This window comes from Rattus rattus, chromosome 6 (assembly GCF_011064425.1).
Source record: "Rattus rattus isolate New Zealand chromosome 6, Rrattus_CSIRO_v1, whole genome shotgun sequence".
NCBI lineage: Eukaryota > Metazoa > Chordata > Mammalia > Rodentia > Muridae > Rattus > Rattus rattus.
In genome coordinates this window covers 113,905,952-113,922,340 of record NC_046159.1, presented here as the reverse complement: position 1 = coordinate 113,922,340, position 16,389 = coordinate 113,905,952, and positions in this window count along the sequence as shown.

Genomic DNA, 16,389 nt, shown 5'->3' with positions numbered 1-16,389 from the left:
TACAATTAAGGGATGCCAATTGGTGATCCAATGCTGAATGTTTATACCTGAAAACAGATATACAATAACCTTACATAGACTGCTCAAGTTGTGTTTACATATTTTAGAATGTATATAAATACATGTACATACACATACACATACGTACATACATATACAGTGATTAATAAAAAGAGAGGCTGTGAATTGAAAGAAATCAAGGAGAATTATGGGAGACTTTTGAGGGAAGACAAGAAAGGAAGAAATGATGTAATTAAATTCTATAAAATAGAAAAAAGTTAAAAATTAAAAATGTGAACTTGTTTTCTCTTTTTTGAGGCTTTAATTTCATTACTAAAGTTTTCCTTTCCTTTCTTCCCTCCAAATCATTCCACTTACCTGTCCTATCTCACTTTGAAAATCATGGCCTTTTTCTTCTAATTGCTATTGCATGGCTATATGCGTGCATTGTTCCTGACTATAATATGTTCAGTTCATATAATGCTACCTGTGTGTGTGTGTGTTTTCAAGGAGGACTGTTTGGCATTGGAGAACCTGCTGATATACTCTTCTCTGGTGAAAAGAAACTCTTCTGTTTCTAGTAAAAACTAAAATTCCTTACAAAATAATACAGCACAAATATATAAATATCAAATAATTTCTCTTGGGAAATAAGAGTGTGAAACTAACTTCAAATACAGGAAAAATTGTATAATCAAATTGTAAAAATTATTTCTGTGATGGTTATTTGAAACACAACTATGCTTGAAACTGGGGAGCCTGGTGTCTCCCAATGCCAAAAATCTTGTCTGAAGGTTTAATGTATATTTATGATCATTTGAAATATCAAAGAATACATTTTAAATATGTACATTATTACATACATTAAAAATAAATATGGAAAGAATTAAAGTATTTTCCATTGGAATCATAATGCTACTAAATAGAGACAATAAATGTAGACTAATAATAATAATAATAATAATAATAATAATAATCAAACAATACTGATAGCAATGACTGTGTCAGTCTATGTTTCTTGCATTAAATTAATGGGATTTACCTTTCTTAACAGTCAAAATATTTCTGAGGCTGTGCTTGTTGAGAATAACTAAGCTGTAGAAGTCTTCTCCAAGGGCTTACTTAGTCCTGAATTCCTATGAGTTTCTCATCTTGGGCTACTAGTAGCAGTCACTTTGGAGATGCTCATTCCTTAACTGAGCAATTATTCTTAATCTTAATTTTCTCACCTGAAGCCACAATAAGGCAAAAGAAAAAAAAACATTTTTTAAAGTGTCAATGGTAAGCTAGAATAATCCCGTATCTTTTTTTTTCAAGAGAATTAAATCGTTTATTGAGTACACAAGATAATGGATGATACGCAAGCTTCATTCCCATCTGTAATTTTATCTGATACCGTTATTCAATTTTGATAGTGCATAGGGTGTGCCAACAACCGTTTTATAACCAAATCGTGATCTTGCTTGGATGACCCTTTCAATGGTGAAACTCATTAAGTTACAACAGCAACTGGCAGTTTAGCAACACCAAGGTTTTTGAAGACAGTGGCTTCTCCACCCAAGCAACCATAAATAAATTCCAAATGGAATTTGGCACCACCCTGAAGGAATTCTAACTTCATACTGTTGGGGAGGTTTACCAAGATGGCTTCAGAGTAGACTAACTTTACACAGCACATTAAAAAAAAAAGACACATTTATTCAGCGTCATGATCAGACTTTTACATTTAGCAATCAACAGCATGGGTGACAAAGGTCTACAGTAAAACCCTTCGTTGGAATGCTTCACACTTTCCACGGAACAGAAACTAAAATAACCTGTTGTACAATTAGTGACAGATACAGTCCTGCAGTTTTTGCCCACGCACATGAGTATTGTCTAAAACATGTCTTCTTTGTAGCAGCTAGGCTCTGCCACCACTGTGCTTGGCTGAGTTCACAAATCTGTTGTAACTTGTAGCTTCCCTGTCACTTCTCTGGCTCTCCTCTCCTGCTAAGTTTTGTTTCCTGGCTGTAATTAGAACCTCCTGCCACTGCCATAGCTACTGCTGCTGCTGGAACCTCCATAGCCACCTTGGTTTCGTGGAATAACTCCGTATCTTTTTCCCACAAGTACGAAAAGCTTATCAGCTACATCCATGATTAGCTTAAGGGAGGGCATAAATATGTTATGCCTTTCAAAGGAATGGTGGGTTGGAATGCCATTCGTCATCTCTATCCAAGCCTTAGTCCCAAAAGTTGATGGATGTTATGGATGTGGTTTAACGCTTTTATTATGTTAATTGGGCTCCCAAAATTGCTTGAGAATCCACACGTAAGAAGCTGAGGGTCCTTGCCCGCAGTTGGTTCTGATTGGTAAATAATGTTGCCAGCAGCCAATGGCTGGGCAGGGAGAGCGAGGTGAGCCTTTAGGATTCCAGGGCAAGGGAACTAAGAGAGAAAGGAGAATTGAGAATCAGTATGCCAAGAAAGGAGAAAGAGGAAGCCTGAGAGGTAAAGAAGAGAAAGCATAGCATTCATGTAAGACGTGAGGAAGAGCAGTGCCCACAGAGGGTCTCCTGAGTGGATCTAGGACAAAACTATGGAATATAGACTTTAGAAAGTAATAACTCAGGAATGTTGGAGGCGAGGTGTTCGCCATGTGGATGTTTGGAAGTGGCCCAGGCATTGGGTTGATTAAGACATTATTAACTATAAGACTGTGTGTCTTTCATTCAGGAATCCAGAATATTAAGCTTGATATAGAGGAACTCATGCCACCACTGCTGAGACAATTTGAGTGGGTTTGGGTTTTATCGCCTACTGAAACAGATGTCTCCTTGTTCATTGTCTTCCTGGGATGTTTTGCTTCATTCCCAGTCGTCTGGCATAACAGCACCCAGTGTGGAAAGACCCAAGCAAGGTAAACTTGCTCACTAGACTTGGGAAGATTTATCTGTGATTTTTCTACTTTATTTTTGACCTTCAACTCTCTGCTACTTTGTCTTTGCATATTGATTAATTTTTTGGAGTTGATGAAATAATAAAACGGAAATCTCAAATTAAAAGCTTCAGCATATTCTTCTTAAACCTCCTCATTGCAATCTAACATTGCCTGAGACAGTGTGTGGCCTTCACTTGTCTCAGATCATCCCTAACACTAATGCATTTTATTAGCAGTAAAAGTTAACCACTTACTGCTTCTGTGAATAAAATAGAAGTACAAGGAATTGTTTTAAAATCCATGAAAATTAGTTTATGCTTTAAATAGGCCTCAGTGTTTAAGCCTGTGCATGTTCATATATTATACACATATATACGCATATGCAACTACATATAAATATCATGTGTGTGTGTGTGTGTGTGTGTACTCTTTAATGGTATATGTGTATTCAAACATTGTTTTACTAAAATTTAACTTGTTTAGCTACAACCCTGAAGATCACGAGAAGATGATGAGTTCTGCTCCTTCTGCAGTTCTCAGCAGATTTCCTTTAGTTCCTCTGAACTGGGCAGTGCCCTTGGACTCCTCTTTATCTGTGCCTGAAAATGTATTGTATCAATCCTGTTTGGGTCCTATGTAGGTGGCTAACAATTGCTGTGAGGTCATGGGTACTGTACTGATAAGGTAGCATTTCTTAGCCTTCTTCTCTATCATTTGTGTCCTAATATTCTTTTTTGTCCTCTCTTCCTGGTATTCTTAGAGACTCGAGGTGAGGTGATATTTCAGTACAAGTTGGTAGTAAGTTGATATTTATTGGTGAGATATATGCGAGTCTTAGGGTCATTTCAAAGCAAGAAATTAGAACAAAGCATTGAATTTAATGATGATTGGATTTAGGGTAAAAATGATAGGGGTAAATAAAATCCAGATAACTGGTGAAACATTACCTCCTGGTGTGTAAGTGCTTCTTGAGGGGATTCATATTTGAATCTGGGCAGAAAGGATGATTCATCCTGACCCAGTGAATGAACACCCTCTAATCAATCCCTTGATGATCTAATGGAGCAAGGAGATGGAGGTTGATGAATCCAATCACTTATCTTGTACCATTCTTGAACAAAAGAGCCTGCCTCCCAGTCCTCTAGCCTCACATCTGCAATAATTTCACCAATGCTCCACAGTGCTCAGGCTTAAGATAAGTTCACACTAAAATATACTACTGACCATTTTGGTTCTTTAGGTTATATGTATCAGATCAGGAGAGTTCTCACTCTCCATAATCATGTGACACAATTTCACAATAATAAGTCATTTGTTCAGATAGATAGACACATAGACAGACAGATTGCTATATATCCAGTTGGTTCCATTTATCTGGGGAGTTATGACAATAAGATACTACATATAGCTTAAAATTAATGGAAGCCATCCATTACACAACATGTGAGAAACAGTTTTTTTTATATTCTATATAAAAAAACAATTCAAACTTTTAGAGATAAAATCATATGAATGCAGGGATGTTTCAAGTTGTTTCACTGTTAGTCTGTTAAATATAGGCCTTCTTATAGAGTAATAAAATTTAAAGATGCTCATGTGATTTTCTTTCACTCATTTGTAAACATTGATCTAGATACAAATAAATTTTATAAGGTCCTGGGGCATTTCTTTTTTATGTGTGTCACTTCTGCTTTTCTAAAGAATAATATGACAAAATTTAATTCATTTGATAGGTTTTCTGGCTGGGTCAGTTTGTCTCCTGTTATCAATATCACATTAATAAACATAGATAGGTAAGCATCTCGGTGGTAGGCTGTGGCGTGCTTTAAGTATATGCCATGGAGTGTGATAGCTGAATCACATGGTAGGTCTATTTTTAATATTTAAAAAATCTACGATATTTTAAAATGGATAATAGAAATATGGAAGTATACACAATGTGATTTTACTCAACTGTAAAGAAAATTTAGATTATAAAACTTTGATGGAACTGGGAAAACCTGCAAAGCATAATATTAAATGAGGTAACAAAGATTCAGAAATGCAAAAATGACGTTTTCTCTCATATGTGGGCCGTAACTTTTGGTGTTTGTATGTATGTAAAGAAGCAGGTGTGAGAGTTGGCATAGACTCTAAAACTAGTTGGGAGACACAGGAAGGCAACAGAGGGTGATGGAAAAGGTAAAGACAGGAGGTCACATGTGATGTGAAAGCAGAAAGGAACTATCAGGGGTGGATGAGCCCACAGAGAAGAGAGAGGAGAGGGCATAGAGAGAGGAAATGAATACAACAAAAGTTGTTTGAAAAAATGCCATAATAAAGCCTAATTCTTTGTATGTTAATAAAAAGTCAAAGGATTTAAAAACTGATTCAGTAATGTTACCGAAAACTAAAAAGTCACTTGTGCAAAAACACACGAACATATATGTTTTATGAAAAACAAGAAAAGGATGAAGCTAATGTGTAGGGACATTTATCCTGTGTGCATTTCAGACCACACAGCTTTGTCTGTCTTGTTGCAGGATTTATTCTCAATCAAGAGGCTGGAGATTCATCTCACCAAAGAAACTCAGAACGGATCACAGTGTTCAGCTTCAGGCTGACTCGGAGCCCAAACTTAAGCTCTTATTTTGCCATATCATGGCTCTGCCAAGTCACTTTTCTCAAACATTTAAAAGGAAACCAGTGCATAGAAAATGGTGTGTTTTGATTTGAAACCAGCAATAATGGCTGTCAGAAGGTGAGAGTAGAACACCCTTGCTGGTCCAAGCTTCCTCCTCCAGACTAGAGGGATCGCTGTCAAATCATCTCATCAACGCATGAATTAGTTTAAATCACTGTGCTTGAACTGTGCTCAGGGATTTTTTTTTTTAATGAAGACCATAAAAGTCACACAGGCTATAAATGAACATTCTTTGAGAAAATTCTCCTACACCTAAATAAAATATTGGCAGGGAGTCCCTAAAGTGCATCTTCATATCCACATTTCCCCCTTCATTGGCCATGTAATTCCTTTATTTATTTAATTTAGTTATTTTTCTCCTCTTACACATTCCATCTTGACCATAGATTCCCCTTCCTCCACTCCTCTCAGACTCCCTCTCCATTACCTCCCTTCTCCCCTAGATTAACTCCTCCTTCATTTCCCTGCAGAAGAGAGTAGACCTCGCAATTATATCAACTGAACACAGGGTAACAAGTTACAGTGAGACTAGGCACAAACTCTCAAATCAAGGCTGAATGAGGCAAACCAGTAGGAGGAAAAAAGGGTCCCAAGCGGAGGTGAAAAGGTCAGAGAAGTCTCTACTTCCACAGTTAGGAGATCCCCAAGAACACTAAGCTACATAGCTACAACATACATGCTTAAGACTTCGTGCAGAATCATGCAGATTCTGTGATTGTTACTTCACGTCAGTCTCTGTGAGTACCTATGAACCCTGCCTAGTTGATTCTGATGGCCAAGTACTCATGATGTCCTCTACCCCTGTAGCTCCTACAGTCCCTCCTCCACCAATTCTGCAGGGCTCCCTCACCTCCGCCTACCGTTTGGCTGTGGGTCTCTACCTCTGCCTCCATCAGTGACTAGATGAAGTATCTTTGATGATGGTTGGACTAAGCACCAACCTAAGACTATAGCAGAATATCATTAGGAGTCATTTCATTGACAGCTTTTGGCTGGTTGGTTTGTTTTTGTTTTTTGTTTTGTTTTTGCCATTCATGTTTGCTTCTTTTATTAATTTAATTTTATATTTTATTTTTTTAATTAGATATATTTGTTTACTTACATTTCAAATGTTATTCCTTTTTTTGGTTTCCGTACATAAGCCCCCTCCCTCCCCCCCATAAGGGTATTCCCCCATCCATCCCTTTACTGCCCCCTCCCCATATTCTCCTGCACTGGGGGTCCAATCTTGGCAGGATCAAGGGCTTCCCCTTACACTGGTGCCCCAGCAAGCCTATTCTCTGCTACGTATGCAGTTGGAGACCCGGGTCAGTCCATGAATACTCTTTCGGTAGTAGTTTAGTCCCTGGAAGCTCTGGTTGGTTGGCATTGTTGTTCTTATGGGGTTGCAAGCTCCTTCAACTCTTTCAAACCTTCCTCTAATTCTTCCCAAGGGGGTCCTATTCTCAGTTCAGTGGTTTGCTGCTAGCATTGACCTCTGTATTGGACAAGCTCTGGATGTGTCTCTCAGGAGAGATCTATAGCCGATCCCTTTCAACATGCATTTTTTTTTTATCTTCATCAATCTTCTAGATCTCAAAATATATAACATGGAGAATAAGAGACAGAGAAAGTGAATTGAGAAAGCTCAAAGAATTTAAGAGTGCATGGATTCCTTTCACACACAAATACAAAAAAGAGTTCTAAAAATTAACTATTAAGAACGGTTTATCACTTTTATAAACAGTTTAACAAGCACATGTTGCAAGTGACTTTAAGTAATTATTATTTCAAGTTGTTGGGAGATTTTTAGCAATTGTTGAATTAAGTAAGGCCACACAAAACATGTAATGCATGAGAAATTAAGACTTATGCTGAATTTCTCTCTCTGAATTTAAGACATTTAAATATGCATATTATGTATTTGATCAAGTTCACCCCTTACTCTACCCCTTCATCTCCTCCTGTCTATCCCTCCCCACTTTTTAATCCCAACAGCATGTACTCTTTCCCAACCTAATGAATCTATTTAGGGCTGCTAGTGTGTGCATACAGCCATCCACTGGAGCATAGGCAGCCTCTAAGTGGTCACAGCCTCAGAGAAAAAGGCCTCTCCATCCTCCAGAAGCAATTAACAGCCAATAGATCTGCAGCTAGAGATTGGATTTCATGAACTCTTCTCATTCATTCTGGGAATTATGCTGAATTATTAAGTTGATAGAGATCTTATAGATATAGCACTTAGTTTTGTTCTGGAAAAAAATGATGTTTGTGGAACAGAATGATTTTATTTTATTTATTTTTTGATTTCTGTCTGCTTCATGCTACTCACTACAATGCATTTTTAAGGGTTAACTTGGACTTCTGCTGATGCCAGGCAGCCTCTGTGCCTGGAGAATATAAGTTAGTAATAGAAGTGAGCAAACAAGCTTTCTTAGTCAGTGCCCTTCGGTCTTTATTAATCCTCTGGGCTGCACTCTATCTTGCCATATCTAACAGCATTCTTGGATGCAGGAAAACAATTTTCACTCAAAACTATTATGAATCATCTCTGGGAAAACCATTTTTTACTTGGTTGAGGATAACCAGGTAGTGATTTGGGCACTATTTAAGTTTCTACAGTTGTGGAAAAAAACCAAGACATTTGATTATGGGCATCAGCAGAAACTCCAGGGAAATTATTTCCTGCTCCTGGCATTAGCAGGGTTAAAACCAGTGGTGCTTTGGATTCAGGGACCATATCGACTAAGAACTAACTAATTTCCAAGCAGTCAGTCTCAGATATACCCAAAAGGATTCAGAACCTTGCCTCTGCAGGAAAACATTTTGAAAGTTTCAACTTGAGGTCCAGAGTTTCCCTAATATCAACTAATAAATAAGAATCCTGTGGGTATATATCAGAAAGATCATTGTGTGTTTTTGTTCAATTTAAGTAGAAAAAAATCATCAACAAAGAATTAATAAATTAGCTTGTGGCTTTCTATTAATGTACACCAGTATGCTGTAGTTTAATCATCTGTCAATATTTGGATTTTTTTCAAACTGAACTCTGTTTCTAAATTTTAAAGAAGTGCCACTTTCCCCCCACTTTTTCTGAAGAAATTTTAGCGACATAGTTTGCTACTACACTAAATAAAGAAGAAATAAAAGGTTTTGTAGAATTTTCAGAAGAAACTGAATATTCACAGTTTTTAAAATATATGTTTAATGTGTATTTTAAATATTACTTATCTTAATTTTCTGCCAAGTCTAGTTAATAAACTGTGAATCTTTCTCTCAGGCTAGCATCTGCATGAGTCTTAGTGAACAAATTTGAAATCACACAACAAGTTATAGTTTCCTTGACATCTGTGATTTTGGATTTAAAAATCAAGTCTTCCAAAATGCTATAATTTTAACACAGTTCATCAACCAACGACTGCAGTGTTGGGAGTTCAGGTGGGGTAGTCATATTAGAAGATGGGGGCAGGGAAGCTTCTAAGAAGTGAGATCCAGGAAGAGGTGTTGATGTCATAGACAATGATCTTTAGAAAAGACTGAGACATGTCCGGGAGCCTTGAGCTAGTTTTTATTAGAGGGTTGCTATTGAAATAATAAACTTAAGGTTTAGTTTCCCTCTGCCTTGTGATGCAGTCCCTCCAACTCACATGTGCATTGACTATGCTGCCATGTGGCCTGAGATACATCCAGAGAGCCTTAAATCGCGGTAATGAAATTTGTTTTGAATTTTCAGGTCGCAGACTATGGATTTTGTTAAGAGCATGAATTGAGGTATGAGTTTCAAGAAGCATTATTACCCCCAACTTATTAAGTATTATGTCACTAAAGCTGCTTCAGAGAATTTTGTCTTTAATTTTCTTCTCTTTTCTTTTATAGAATATTTTTAAATTTGCATTTCAAATGCTATTCCTTTCCCCATTTCCTGGAGATTAAACCCCCTATCCCATGCCCCTCCCATTCTTCTATACGGGTGTTCCCCTCCCAATCTATCCCTCTTCCTGCCCCCGACATTGCCCTACACTGGGGAGTCCAGCCTTGGCAGGACCAAGGGCTTCTCCTCCGTTGGTGCCCAGGAAGGCTATCCTCTGCTACATATGCAGCTGGAGCCATGAGTCAGTCCATGTATAGTCTTTGGGTAGTGGTTTAGTCCCTGGGAGCTCTGATTGGTTGGCATTGTTATGCTTATGGGGTTGCAAGCCCCCTCAGCTCCTTCAATTCTTTATCTAATTCCTCCAAAGGGGACGCTGTTCTCAGTTCAATGGTTTGCTACTAGCATTTACCTCTGTATTTGACATGGTCTAGCTGTGCAGCTATATCAGGATCTTATCAGAATGCACTTCTTAGCTTCATCAATTTATCTAATATATATATATATATATATACATAGATATAGATATAGATATAGATATGCTGTATACCCATGTGGGGCAGGCTCTGATTGGCCATTCCTTCACTCTCTGCTCCAAACTTTGCCTTCGTATCCCCTCCTATCAATATTTTTGTTCTGCCTTTTAAGAAGGAGTGAAGCATCTGCACTCTTGTCCTCCTTCCTCTTGAGCTTCATGTGGTCTGTGGATTGTTTCTTGGGTAATTTGAACTTTTGGGCTAATATCCGTTTATCAGTGAGTGCATGCCATGTGTGTTTTTCTGTGATTGAGTTACATCACTCAGGATAATATGAATTTCATGAAGTCATTGTTTTGATAACTGATTAGTACTCCACTGTGTAGATGTACTACATTTTCTGTATCCATTCCTCTGTTGAAGGGCATCTGTGTTCTTTCCAGCTTCTGGCTATTATAAATAAGGCTGCTATGAATATAGTGGAGCATATGTCTTTGTTGTTTGTTGGAGCATCTTTTGGGTATATGCCCAGGAGAGATATAGCTGTGTTCTCAGGTAGTGCAATGTCCAATTTTCTGAGGAACTTCCAGACTGATTTCCAGAGTGGTTGTACCAGTTTGCAATCCCACCAGCAATGGGGGAGTGGACCTCATAAAACTGCAAAGCTTCTGTGAGACAAAAGACACTGTCATTTGGACAAAAAGGCAGATTGGGACAAGATCTTTATCAATCCTACATCTGATAGAGTGCTAATATCAAAAATATACAAAGAACTCTAGACGTTAGATTCCAGAGAGCCAAGTAACCCTATTAAAAATGGGGATCAGAGTTAAACAAAGAATTCTCAGCTGAGAAATATTGAATGGCTGAGAAGTACCTAAAGAAATGCTCGGGGCTGGAGAGATGGCTCATTGGTTAAGAGCACTGACTGCTCTTCCAGAGGTCCTGAGTTCAAATCCCAGCAACCACATGGTGGTTCACAACTATCTATAATGAGATCTGATGCCCTCTTCTGGTGTGTTTGAAGACAGCCACAGTGTACTTATACATAATAAATAAATAAACCTTAAAAAAAAAAGAAATGCTCAACATCCTTAGTCATCAGGGAAATGCAAAATTTTCCCTGAGATTCCACCTCACAGCAGTCAGAATGGCTAAGATCAGCTCTCTCCCCCACAGGATTTGGGTGCCAATTTTTCTTTGATAGATGCTGGTGTATTAACATCAGCACCCCTTCCAATCTTTAGCTGATCGGTTGGTAATGGCATGAAGTAGACTTTAATTTTCTAAACAACAACAATCAAATCCCGTATTCTTTATATGTCATCCAGCTTCAAATATTTCATTCTATGACAGAGAATAGTATAATACTAAGGTGTTATATTACTTTCTTCACTCTCTTTTATATATATATATATATACATACATATATATATACATATATATATATATATATATATATATATATATATATATGCTCACCTGTGTGAGAATATGCCAACAATATATCCATGTACATATAAAGGTCAAGTAACAACTTTGGGTTAAGTGATGGTCAGCATTTTATTTGAGACAAAATATCTCTTTGGCATGAAGCTTGCCAATAAGGCTACTCCATTTGCTTATTGAGGCTCAACGAGACAATCTTTCCAGCATTGGGGAACCATAACACTTATCCTTTTTTTTAAATGTTGGTTCTGGAGATGAGAATCTGTTCTTTGTGCCTGAAAAGCAAGTGCTCTGCCTACTGAGCCTTACTAAAATAAATCTTCATCTTGTCTTACAATGTAATCTATGCCCACATTTTAATTCATATGTAGCATTAATATAAGAGGTTTTGACCATGTTTTATATGGGTATCATATTTCATATGAACTCAAATTAACTTAATATATGTTCACTATACTTTCTAAAATAAAGCAATGTCATATTTCTATTTGTGATAATAAATATCAGATTATACATTTATCTTTCTAAATTTAAGTGTTTATATAATATATAAATATTTTATCATCATAGCTAACAGCAATATTAAAAAATTTGGTGTGAAATATCTTACAATAAAAATTGTAGTACACTTTTATATTACTCCAAATACCACAGCAGAAATTCCGATATTATATGAGATCAGAGAACTGTGCATGACCACATTTGTTGAGCCAGCTAATAACTGAAAAATTCTGCTGAAGATGTCAGGGAATTTCTCTTCATAATTGCTAATTTTCTTTATTGAATATGATGACACATAATGATTCTAAATGGTTCTCAACACCATGAGTTCTTAAACAAAAATACCAATGCCAGGTGTGAGATACCAATTAATAAGCAATTGGTCAAGTAGGCTCCAGAGGCCTCCCAAACACAACAGACTCTTGACATTCCTCATGCTGTGCACAGGAACTTATTGACACGACTCTATTGCCAAGGCACCGTATATCTTATTTGCAAAAAACAGAGAAATAGACTTAGAACAGATTTGAAAACTCATTCCATGCTGGCCAGGTTTTTTCATAGTACTGAAAGATGCTGTACCAGTAGCTGAGGGATAAAACAATTCAATGATCCTATCTAACCATGAATTCTTTGAACTCAAAACCAATTTTCCAGGCAAGATGTAGCAACCTGTGAAATAGTGGCTTGACTGCAAGAAAAGTGACTACCACTTTCTGTTTGGATTTTAAGATTGTTCCATGAGAGGAAGTCATGACTGCTACTATAAACCTGGTTTTAAAAGATGTGACTGCAGAAATCTTATCCTCTACCAGGAAACTGCTTCTTAAAGTAAACTGACATAGCACAGAAATATTCCTTCTCTGTATAAACATTTATCTGTATATCTATGAACACTACATGGGCTTAAATAAAGAAGCTTTGCTTTTCAACAAACAGGGGTGAATATAGACACTCATGGTTGCTTAAGATGCCAAAAAAAAAAAAAACAACAACAAAAAAAAAACCAAAAAACAAAACAAAAAAAAAACCCAAAAATACAAAACAAAACAAAAAACCAGTTAGGTCTGACACAAATTAGACCACTACCTTCAGTGCTCAAAGAACATCTTAGAACATGGTGCAGAAATAAAGAGCGGAGAAATAAGGACAGTGACCTAATGCTGTCCTCTGCATATGAAAATTCTCTTCCATCAGGATCTCATAGCAGGTGTGGACTGCATAACTATGAATGTGCACAAGGCTAGGCCTGTCATTAGTCTATCATAACTCAGTGAGGGACTCATGGGCCAAACATCATTCTAAAAAACTGTTGTCTTCTGGTGGGTTCTGGATGGGAAGTCACTTGTGTAGTGACTGGTGAGGGCAGCCAGGCTCCAATGGATAGTGTGAAACTCATATTCACATAGGTGGTTGAATTCAGTGAATTGCAAGACAAAATAAATGACCTGAATGTGGGAACATTATTTGTAAGAAAGAAGATGGACACAGCTTGTAGAAAGATAGGACAGGATAGGGGAAGAAGGTTAAGGGTAACCAGATGTATTAGGGACATTTTTAAAACTTAAAAAATTATCACTCTATTCCAAAATGATAAGACAAGTGATTACCATGTTTTAGTATTTATCTAACATCATATCTTTAAGCAATAGGATTTTTGAACTTAGAAAGAATTAGAGGACTGTGGTTGAAATATTGGTGTCATCAAAAACTTGATAAACACTTCCTCCATGCTTGACAAGGGAACGAAGTTGTGAAAGTAAATTACTCACTTCTCCTATTAATAAAGATCAAGCAAAGTAGAATGTAGGAAACTCACAATGAAAGATGATTAAACATGGGGCATGTGCAGTATTGGAAATATATATTATAAATAATAATTTGTTAGTAATTTAGGTTGAGATGATTCTTCAATTGGGAATCAAGAGTTTTCTATTCTATCAATGTAATGCAATTTTAGACAACTGATTTCTGAGCCTTAATTTATTTATATGGCAAGTAAATGCATATGAAAAATAATACAAAGAAAGGATTCTCTCTCTATGTATATGTGTGTGTGTGTATACAAAGAACATTTAATGAAAAAAAGACCATAAATTTGAAGATATGTAGCATAGAAGAAAGGAAATTATATAATATACTATAATAACAAAATATTAAACAAATATTAAAAATAGAACAGCCAAAATAGCAATGTATATGAAACCTCCATTCTATACACAGAAGAAAGCAATTAAAACATTGATTTTGAGGCTGGGGGAATGGCTTAGTTGGTAAAATATTTGCTGGACAAATGTGAGAACATGCATTTATATCTATACATGTCCTTTTTCGTAGGTCCTATCACATTAGCCTAAATCATCTTAAATATGGCAGTCTTGCAGGCAAGTTCCAATGAAGATGGTGTTATGATGTTGCTCATGATATAAGGAATGTGATTTTGTTCCCATCTTTCTTTACTGCTATTCACTTAACCCAGGTCAATGATGTTTTCTGATATTGGGTCTTTTTCAAGTGATCACCAAGTAAGAGAACAGCAAATTTCAACATGAATTTAGCCCTAAAGCTGATGAACATGTCAAGGGGCAGGGGATTGTTGGTGAGTACTACTTTCTATCTGTGAATACAAGCATTTCTTTTACCCTTCAAAAAGTGCTTTCCTAGTAGAAATGTAGTCCACCACAGTAAAGCTTGAATGTATTCATACTTTAGAGATACGGTTGAACAACTAATATTATTAAAACACTGTTCTATCAGTGAACATGTTCTATCAATTACACATTTAGCAAACTCATGAGACACTTTTATGTGATATTTAGCTCCTCTCCTCGATACGGAGTGCACAGATCTGTCAAAAGCAAAAGAAAAATCTCTGATCGTAGAATTTCTATTCTAATAGCTACAGCTTGACAAGAAATAATAAAGGTAATTGACAAGAAAATGATGCAGTACCTTGCATGCATACACACACTATGTAAAGAGTCCCTCATCTTAAGAAGGGAGTAGGAAGTGATGGTTAGAAATCCTATCTTTACAGTTAACTCCTTAAATGAGGAAATAAACTCTGAAAGAAGGTAATGATTTCCAAATCAGCAGAAAGTATTCCCTCATGCCATATGTACAGTAGTTTTTGCATTTAGCTCTCAGACTTTGGCACTGAATTCCAATGGCAGCCGAGATATGTGGGAATTGGATGAACTCAAAGACTGCCTTTTGAAATTCTTTTTTCTCTGACAGGTCAAGTATTTCAAAATCTCTTGTTAGAAACACTCTGGGCATGTTCGTTTTTGGAGGCATTTTTATCTTTAATCATATTCAATTTAGAAAAAGTAGGACAGGACAGCCACAGTATTTTGTAAGCAACAAAGAAATAGACGCTTCATTGATAATTGCATGACACTGTAAACTTGCCGAGTGCTTGAGAGGCAGTGGTTACAGCTTTGAAAGTTATGCAAGTTTACAGAGTAACCATGACCCGTTTCAGTCGAAAACTATGATAATAAAATCAATACGATTGAAGATTTGAGACAGTAAAAAGAGAGTTAGAAGAATATATAACTATTCCTCCCCAACATAATCATGATTTAATCAATATTTCAGATGAGAAAATACTCCAGAATTTTTCTTCACCTTCATATTTGAGCACAATATCTACCATAAAGTACATTTGTTACCGGTTATCAGACCCCAGAGTTCCTGAAAATTACCCAGGATACTCATAAAAATCATAAAATTTTAAACACATGTTTTGGGGACATACAGTAATGTACACTCACAAGATATGTTCTTATTTGAAACTGAAGTTCAAATATTGCATCCCTAAGACATGATTAAAATTATGAAAGGAATGCTTAAGCTTCCAAGCAGATCCCATGACTCTCATGTTCACACAAAAATCAGTCCTTTTGAGTTTACTTATTTGTACGTGGCTCTTAACAGACTAAGTTTTCTTATTTGCTGTAGAATTCGTATTCCTGTATTCCTTCTTCAAGCAATTAAACCTGGTTCTCAGCTTGGCAGTGACTGTGACTACTCACTGGGACATACTAGTTACTGTGAATTAAAACGATGCAACCAACTATCATTAGTATTTTTATTGGTTATTTTATTTACATTTCAAATGTTATCCCACTTCCCAGTTTTGTCTCTGCAAACCCCTCCCCCCTGCTTCTATGAGGGTGCCCCCCCACCTGCCCATCCACTCCTGCCTTAGCATCCTAGCATTTCCTTACCCTGACAGCCTCCACAGCCCCAAGGGGGCTCCTTTCCCAGTGATGCCCGATAAAGCAATCCTTTGCTACATATCCAGCTGGAGTCCTGAGTCCCCTCCATGTGTACTCTTTGGTTGATGGTTTAGTTCCTGGGAGCTCTGGGAGGTCTGGGTGGGTGATATTGCTGTTCTCCCTGTGGGGCTGCCATCTCCTTCAGTCTTTGTCTATTATTAGTTAACATGGCATCAAGTGCCCTGGTTATATCGCTGAAGTTCCATTTCCCAAAATAGCACTATATCA